The 9,376-nt window shown below is 37.0% G+C and overlaps 1 pseudogene; it reads left to right on the forward strand.

Annotated features, from left to right (window-relative positions):
- Positions 1-2,592: 2,592 nt before the first annotated feature.
- LOC145975728 (uncharacterized) lies at positions 2,593-4,337 on the forward strand (annotated as a pseudogene).
- The last annotated feature ends 5,039 nt before the right edge of the window (positions 4,338-9,376 follow it).

Raw genomic sequence — 9,376 nt, forward strand, 5'->3', positions numbered from 1 at the left:
CAATGCCAGAATTGTGACAAATTATTTAAATAACGAGTTTCCTGGACGCTGGATAGGTCAATATGGTCCGATACGTTGGCCTCCAAGATCTCCGGATCTCAATCCACTGGATTTTTTCCTTTGGGGATACTGCAAGGAAATAACTTATAAAACGCTCCCTGAAGACATGGAGGATTTGGAAACAAGATTGAGATATGCCATATGGTCTGTTGAAGAAGATGTACTTGCAAATGTCCAAAGAAATTTAATGAAACGCATGAGAGCTTGCGTTCGGATGGATGGAGGCCATTTCGAACATTTACTGTAAAATGTCGAAAACAATCCGCCCTTTTTAAGGCGATCAAAATAATCCGCTCTTTTCAGAGCGACCAACATTCTTAAACGTGGAATCTTCTTTCGTTTTCAAAAAAGCGTAAGAAAAAGCCAAGAGAAGGATCAAGACGCGCTGCAATTAATTAATATTTTTTTATATTGATTTTCCATATTTTTTTATATTGATTTTCCAATAGCTAAATAAATATTTAATAATAACTATATTTATTTATAAATAAATTAAATATTATTGATATTAAATAAATAAATATTTAATATTAATAATAATAGTAAAATATTTATTCATTACTATTAATATTTAATATTAATAGTAAAATATTCAATATTTTAAAAACATTCATTCATTCTAATTAATTTTGAATATCATATGATGTATGTATATCGTATGATAATAATAATATTATACGCGCGTTAAATGTTTAATATTGTATGTTGGCCACGTTCTTCGGTCAAACACATGATTACGTTCGGCAGCGCTGTTAGTACCTTAACCTACCGTAATCTAACATAACTACAGCTGTTTGCTACCGCCGAATAAATATCGTCGCGTTGTCGCGTTGTTGTGTCGTGTAATAACGTGTGTGTCCGCGTGTATTTCTTTCATCGAGGGATTTTTAATTGCTAACGGTGATTATTCGGCAGTGATTGATAGTGATTAGTGATAGAGATAGTGATAGTAAATTTTCGTTTTATCGAGTGAGTGAATAAATGTGGTTACGTTGAAGTTTACAAAAGAGTACAGTTTATAAAAAGAAAAACTTTCGATTAATTATTTAGTGTGGATGTCTCTGTCTTTTGTAACGTGTGATATCTACGTTAAATTTGAGTGAAAGTGCGATCTATCGGAATATTTATTTTTCAAGAAACTACAGCAATAATTAGCAGAAGTCATCGAACAAGGTAACAATAATTATTCTTTGGCGTTGTGTCAAAACAGAGCTTGAGAAGTCAGATAGTGTCCCAGAGGAAATTCGTAAAAAGAGAGGGGTTTTTAGTGGGTAGGGAGTACCGAGTTGGTAATTAAACTTGGTACTCGAGTCCCACATAACTCACCGGACCGACCGGTAAGTATGCATAAAATGCATTTTCCCCTCGTAAAAAAAAAAAAAAAAAAAAACACGGGTAAGTGAGCGAATAAGAGAGAGAGAGAGAGAGAAGAGAGAAAGAGAATGTATGTATTCGCATGTATGTCCGTGCATAGTATAGCGACCAGCTGATCGCCGAAGGCGCTCCACGTAAGCGCTCGCGTCTGACGGTCACTTGCGCCGCCCTTGCCTGCCTCTTGTATCCGACCCGTAATAAGTGAAATATTTCTCTTAATAATTCAAAAACTATTCGTGCTTTGCACGAAATTTTGCCAAAGGAAAAATCGTCTTAGAATTCGGTCAAGATTATGTTTTTGCAAAAACATAAAGTTATTTAGAATCACCCTGTATATACCCACACACATATAATATTGGTATATACACATATACAACATATATCTCTTAGATTAATTCATAATGTTATACACACCAACACCGCCATATATTAGTGTTGCTATATCGCCACATTCGGTGTAAAAATATGCATACATATAACAAACTAATTTATGTAAGAAAATTTATACAATATACCTACATCAGACATTAGATTGGCAAAATTATTTTTCTTTCTCTCTTTCTTCCTTCCCCTCTCCCTCATTATACATATACACTATTCTTTTATAAATTGTACGTTGTACTTCCCTAAAATTTTATACATAAATTATTAATTATACCCTTTAACGAAATATTAGTAATAATAATAATAGCGATAAAAGCAATCGCACTGTTTCATCCTTTAATTAAGGGCTTATTCCCGGCTTAATTTTTTTTTTGGTCCATTTTTTTTTATTGGCTTAAATCATGCCAAAACATCCCTAGAATCAAAATCTACAACGCCCAAGTACCGATCTAAATTCAAAATTTCTTAAAATCAATTTTTCCGAAGCAACTTTGATGCTCCAAAATCACAATTTTTGCCCATTTTAGCGACGCTCGCTTTTTTGAATTTCGCGGCTTTGGAAATCAGTAGAAGTTACCTACGATCGATATCGTAGTTCAAATTTGAAGTATAGAGGTCGCTGCATCAAATTACGAAGGTAATATCGTCTATATAGTATGTGTTTACTCACACTCGCCCTGTGTTTAGTCGATCAGTTGTTCTCGTCATTTCACGTTGTTATTTCGAGTTTTGCTTTGCATTTTGACTTTGAATTATATTTACAAGTACTTAACTATGAGTGAAAAGGTGTATAGTGGCCACAAAGGCAGTAAAACAAGCAGTTCAAGTCATAAACGGAGTAAAATTAGTAATCGACGTCCGCCTAACCGCCACTCGTTCGAAGGCGATTCGGAACACGTTAGTACTTCGGCCAAGAAATTGAAAATGGCTGACCTAGACCGTGACCGTGATGTTGACAATAATTTTGGCTACTCTTTTATCAATTTTTTCACTGTGTTCACTGCTCTTTCTCAATTAGTAGTATGCAAACAATGTCAAGGTGACGTGCGATTTTTGGAGTCGAACAAACGTGGACTAGGCTTCAAAATTATTGTGTCTTGTGCAAACTGTGGAGAATCTTCTATTAACAGCTGTCCTTTAATTAATGAGCGTGCTTATGAGATAAACTGTCGCATTATTTTTGCTATGCGCGTCATAGGCATAGGAATCAACGGTATAAAAAAGTTTTGCGCTATGATGGATCTCGCAAAGCCCGTTTTTAAAACAACTTACTACATAATTATCTCTAATATCGTCACTGCTACTTCATCTGTTCGAGCACTATCTATGAAAAAAGCAGCTGTTAAAGAGAAAGAACTTTTTATTGAACGCGATGAAAATGACGGCCTCACGGTGTCAGGCGACGGATCTTGGCGAAAGAGAGGTTTTTCGTCTCTTTTCGGTTTGGTAACTTTGATTGGTTGGTATACTGGCAAGGTGTTGGATGTGTGTGTAAAATCAAAATATTGCAAAATGTGTGAATATTGGAAAAAAAAGAAGGCACTGCCGAATACGAAGAGGTATACCCTTTACACAAAGAGCACTGCGATGCCAACCATGAAGGATCTGCCGGGAAAATGGAAGTCGACGCAGTTATCGAAATGTTTAAGCGCTCTGAAGAACTTCATAACAACAAGTACTTGAAATACATTGACGACGGCGACTTGAAAACCTATAAAGGTATTGTTGACGCAAGACCGTATGAAGATGTTGTCGTTGAGAAGAAAGAATGCATCGGACACGTGCAAAAGCGTATGGGGACTCGTCTGCGCAACTTAAAAAAAAATACCAAAGGTCTCGGCGGTCGAGGGAAATTGACCGGAAAACTTATCGATGAGCTCACAATTTTTTACGGGCTTGCTATTAGAAGAAATCCCGATTCCATTGAGCAAATGCGGAATGATATTTGGGCAACATTATATCATAAATTGTCGACGAACGAAAATCCGCAACACGATAAGTGTCCCGTCGGAGTTGACTCTTGGTGTACTTGGCAGCGCAGTAAAGTGCTTGGTACTCTTTCCACATATGAGCATAAGAATCCAATGCATAAAGATGTTTTCGATGCAGTCAAACCAATTTACGAAGAACTCAGCTCCGACGATCTTCTTTCACGCTGCTTGGGTGGATATACCCAAAATAACAATGAGTCATTCAACGCAGTCGTGTGGTCGATTGCTCCAAAGACAGTGTCAAGCTGTAAGACTGTGCTTGACATTGCGACTGACATAGCTGTAATTACATTTAATGACGGCTTGTCAAGTCTGTTTGCCGTCTATGATGCCCTTGGATTAACTGTTGGGCCAAATATGCATGAATTCTGCTTGGAAACAGACGCCAATCGGATCCAAACCGCTGAGCACAATATGTCCGATATTGCGAAAGAGGCCAGACGCAGCATTACATCGGCAAAAAAAGATGAAGAAGAGCAAAATAAGGCCCTAGAAGGACAATTGTATGGTGCAGGGATAGCAGACTGAAGGTAAAAAAATTATTATGTACCATATTTTTACGATACTTAAGATTTATAGCATTTTGAAACTTTAAACGCGTTTTTCTCGAAATCGTGTTTTCAAAATCGGCCGGCAGTAGAACTCGAAAAGTTTTCATCCGATTGACTTGAAATTTGAACTGTAGCTTCATCGTTTGATTATCTACTGAAGTACACACGATTTTAGCGATTGTTTAACAGGAAAAAAAGTTATAAACAATTTAGGTCGATTTTTTTCGTCAAAAAAAAGATTTTTTGTTAAAACAATCGCCATTTCGCGAAAAAAAATTCTAAAAATATAATCATGTGTACTTCAGTAGCGAAACTCATGTAGATAATAAAAAAATTTTTTTTTTGTTTTAGGTTGAGTTGGACGAGACTTCTACTGCCGGCCGCGGAAGGCCTTTTTGAAATAGTGGTCTACGTTAACTACTCTACAGCCGCCATTTTGTAAAAAAATGCCAATAAAATATTTTTTTTTTTTACTTCAAGAGTTGCTTAATCCAATGATATATTATTTGTATACCATTCATCTCAAATGTCTTTGCAAAAAAATCATAAAAAAAGCCTTCTTTTTGGGGCATAAGCCGGGAATAAGCCCTTAGAACACTGGAAGAAATATCTTCTCAACGACGTTATTCCTTCTTATAGAGACTGGAAATCGAATCCATCGACACCACACAATTATGCTCAGGGCATCAAGAAGTAAGAGTTGTATGCGTGGAATCGCCGTTACTCTTCTGGGTACAATTCCGAAATAACGAAAAAGTCTTCGAAAAACTACAAAATACACTCGTCAAAAAAAATTATCGCAACACGCAATTAATATTAAAATTTCACCTAAATTCAAATAAGCGTATCTCCGCGAAAAATTATCGCATTTGAAAAATTTTTTTTTGTTTTAAAGGGTAAAGTCTCCACTTTAAGAAACTTTCGTTAAATTTTGATTTCATTCTCTCTCCCTCTCTTCATCCCTTTAAAAGTAAGGACGTGTTTTTTTTTCAAAAAATTGCAAAGTTTGACGAACTCTACGGGGTGTACTAAATTTTTTTCGTCAATATCATCATAACTATCATAAAATATGGACTTTTCTTTACAAGTTTAAAAAAAAATTGAAGCCCGTGCGATTTTCTTTCGCGGAGTTACGGCGTATCAAAATTATCTATGCATTTTTGTGCAACCGCCAACATTTGTATTAACCGATGGGCACCACGGGGACCACTCCACATAGCGTATCGCTGTCATTCCGGGAGGTAATAAAATTACGGGATTTGTGCGTTTATATGTGGATATTCCACCCCTAATTTTCGTTTAAACGAAGAATTTTTGTTTTCCGAATGAACAACAGTATTTTTAATACTGTGAAGTTTCGTACGTACTGAAGTAAGTACTTACAGTACATAATTTCACAGTACTGAAGTTCTTACAGTACATAACTTCACAATACTGAAGTTCACACAGTATACACTGTGAAGTTATGTACTGTACTTACTTCAGTACGTACAAAACTTCATAGTATTAAAAACACTGTGTTGTTCATTCGGGAAACAAAAATGCCTCGTTTAAACGAAAATCAATGTGCGCAAATTATTGCTCTTTTGGAAGAAGGGGCAAGTCAGGCATATGTTGCAAGGCGAATGGGTGTGCATCGGGCCTCAATCTCTCGAGTTTGGGCTCGTTATGAAGAAACAGGCGGATTTCGTCGGAGAAGAGGACAAGGTCGAAGACGAGCAACATCAGCTCGAGAAGATCGTCTCATCGTAAACGCGGCAATACAAAATCCAGTAATAATTGCGCGACAAATCGCTAATGACATTCTGCCGTACAGACGAATAAGCGATCAAACAATCAGGAATCGTCTGCACGAAAGAAACTTCAGTTCGCGAGTTCGTGCTCAAGTACTAATGTTGTCTGTGGCTCATCGACGTAATCGTTTACAATATGCACGCAGTCATCAGAACTGGACTGCAAGACAATGGAACAACGTATTGTTCACTGACGAGTCGCGATTTTGCCTCTTCGGTTCTGACAGAAGAGTTCGTGTTTGGCGTCGTCAGGGACACCGTTTTGAAGAGAATTGCGTCGAACCTGTTCGAGCATTTGGTGGTGGTTCAATTATGGTATGGGGTGGAATATCCACACATAGACGCACAAATCTCGTAATTGTACCACCTCCCGGAATGACAGCGATACGCTATGTGGAGGAAATTTTGCGTCCTCACATAATTCCGATGCGTCGTCAAATGGGGCGCAATTTCATTCTAATGCAAGATAATGCTCGCCCACACATTGCCAGGATTACAGTTGACTTCTTCGAAGAAAACAACATCGAGGTGTTACCACATCCAGCGATGAGCCCGGATTTAAATCCCATCGAACATCTGTGGGATATAATGGCAAGAAGGCTGCGTGATTTGGAGAGGCAGCCAACCAATCTCCAGCAATTGGAAGCAACTCTACAGCGAATTTGGTTCGAAATTCCGCAGGCCACAATTAGAGCTTGCATTAATATGCGTGAGCGCCTGCAAGAGGTCATCCGAAGACGAGGCGGAAATACACATTTTTAAATACATACAACATACATCCCTTTTCCAACACACACACACACACATACACACACACACACACACACACACACACACACATGATGGGCAAAATCCGATCAACAACCTCCCCGTGGTGCCCATCGGTTAATACAAATGTTGGCGGTTGCACAAAAATGCATAGATAATTTTGATACGCCGTAACTCCGCGAAAGAAAATCGCACGGGCTTCAATTTTTTTTTAAACTTGTAAAGAAAAGTCCATATTTTATGATAGTTATGATGATATTGACGAAAAAAATTTAGTATACCCCGTAGAGTTCGTCAAACTTTGCAATTTTTTGAAAAAAAAAACACGTCCTTACTTTTAAAGGGATGAAGAGAGGGAGAGAGAATGAAATCAAAATTTAACGAAAGTTTCTTAAAGTGGAGACTTTACCCTTTAAAACAAAAAAAAAATTTTTCAAATGCGATAATTTTTCGCGGAGATACGCTTATTTGAATTTAGGTGAAATTTTAATATTAATTGCGTGTTGCGATAATTTTTTTGACGAGTGTAGATTACAAGTTAAAATGACCGCTAATAAGAAACTCATGACGAATATACAAGAAGATCAAGCCGTCAGCGTAATGCACAACAAGCTCTGGCACAGAGGTATAGTAACCAGAGTCAGCAGAATAATAGGAGCAGCTGAAATCTCTCTAAAGGACATTGGCCGAAAATTAAGTTTGCCTCACAATGAACTGTACGAACTTGACGATGAGTTCAAAAAATTACCGTGGCAAGCCATCGCTTGTGCTTTAGCTTACACAGGACCAGAAACCCCTACTTCCACCTGGCCAGAAGCTACTAAAAATCTTACTCGCATAGTCGCTGAGGGTAATAAAGGATGGATAAATGTAGTACAGCCTCTTTGGAAAGGAGCTGCTTTAGTTAATCTCCGACTACAAGCAATAAACTTCGATGCGTCATTCGATTTTAAAGAAGCACTAATTAAATTAGGAATAGCTCGTCACAGCAAGAACATTATGGAGCATGTTTCCCCTGCAGTCTAAAAAAAAATTTTTAAAAATATATATATTTTCTTAAAAAATATATATATTTTCTTAAAAGATATATAGAAAACAAATAATAATAATAATAAAAATATATATAATAAAACATATAGGATAACTGCTATTTTATCTAAATTTTTGTTTATAAACAACAAGAGTCATCCCTGAACACTTGACAATCGCTTACAGTATTGAAATGCCTGGACATCACCACTTACAGACTCCTGAAAATCGAGAGGAAGACTATGGATTGATCGACGGCGTAAGACCAAGCGATCATCCTGAAACCTACGGCTACCTATCTGAATTTAGTGGTGTTGTGTCATTCGAAGGCAAAATTTACCAACGAATTTCAGACGGCTATAAAATTTACAATTCATGCTTCTACAAGGTCCCGGAAGAATACCAACAAGAATACGCAATGGTGCCATCATAATTTAATACACAGAACTTCGGCAGAAAACCAAACCAACTGCACACAGTGCTACAAGATAATAATAAAAATCAAACCAGCTGACGAATGTAGAGGATGCATCGAAGAATACTTAACCACCGATGAAGCATATCTCAATGAAGGATGGGGAGCGCCTGTCTTCGCACGATGGGAAGAAACATAATAGTGAAAAAGAAACCTTTTCTCCCTTTCCCCCCACCACTTTCAACACCGGGTCCTCTCTGACCATAACCATGTGGCGTCGCTTGTCTCCGCATTATTTTCTCCTTTTCCTTCCAAAAAAATAAATATATATATACAGGGTGGACCAATAACTCTGTCCACCTGGAATATCTCCGTTATTTTTAGAGATACAAAAATTTTGTACTTATAAAAGTTGTACGGTACCAAGAGGGCCGTAATATGCTACTAATAATTTTTTTGTAGGTGGAGGCGCTTCAGAGATTTCAAGGTCATCTCCATTTTTTTAAATGACATGCTATACTTTTTTATTCTTAGTGTAATAGCGGATGTTTAGACGATTTCAACGACTTATAATAAAGTCATTCGGCATTAAATAAAAGTGTAAAACAATGATTCTTACCTTGTTTATAAGAGATGCTCGAAGTGATGTCCGTTTGCATCGATGCAACACTGAAATCTTTGAATTGCTGAAGCACATACATTTCTTAACGTTTCTGGACTGATTGTCGCACATGCTGCAATAATTCGTTGTTTCATATTTTCCGCTGTGGTCGATATTTCTTGGTATACAATGTTCTTTGTACTATATCGCTAGATTACACAAAGAAATGTAAATATTTACATTTTTTACTATAATAAGTTTCAGAGGTCTAGAGAAACTAAGAGGTCTTAGACTTTAGTATTAGTAGAGCTTTCAGAAAGTGATCAGTCTATTTAGTTTAGCTTTCCGACATAACATTGCTCGATTTTTTTCTTTGGGGAACAATAAAGAACATTGTATACCAAGAAATA

Source organism: Camponotus vicinus, unplaced genomic scaffold (assembly GCF_025532165.1).
Source record: "Camponotus vicinus isolate PSW18456_S1 unplaced genomic scaffold, iyCamVici1.0 SCAF_8, whole genome shotgun sequence".
NCBI lineage: Eukaryota > Metazoa > Arthropoda > Insecta > Hymenoptera > Formicidae > Camponotus > Camponotus vicinus.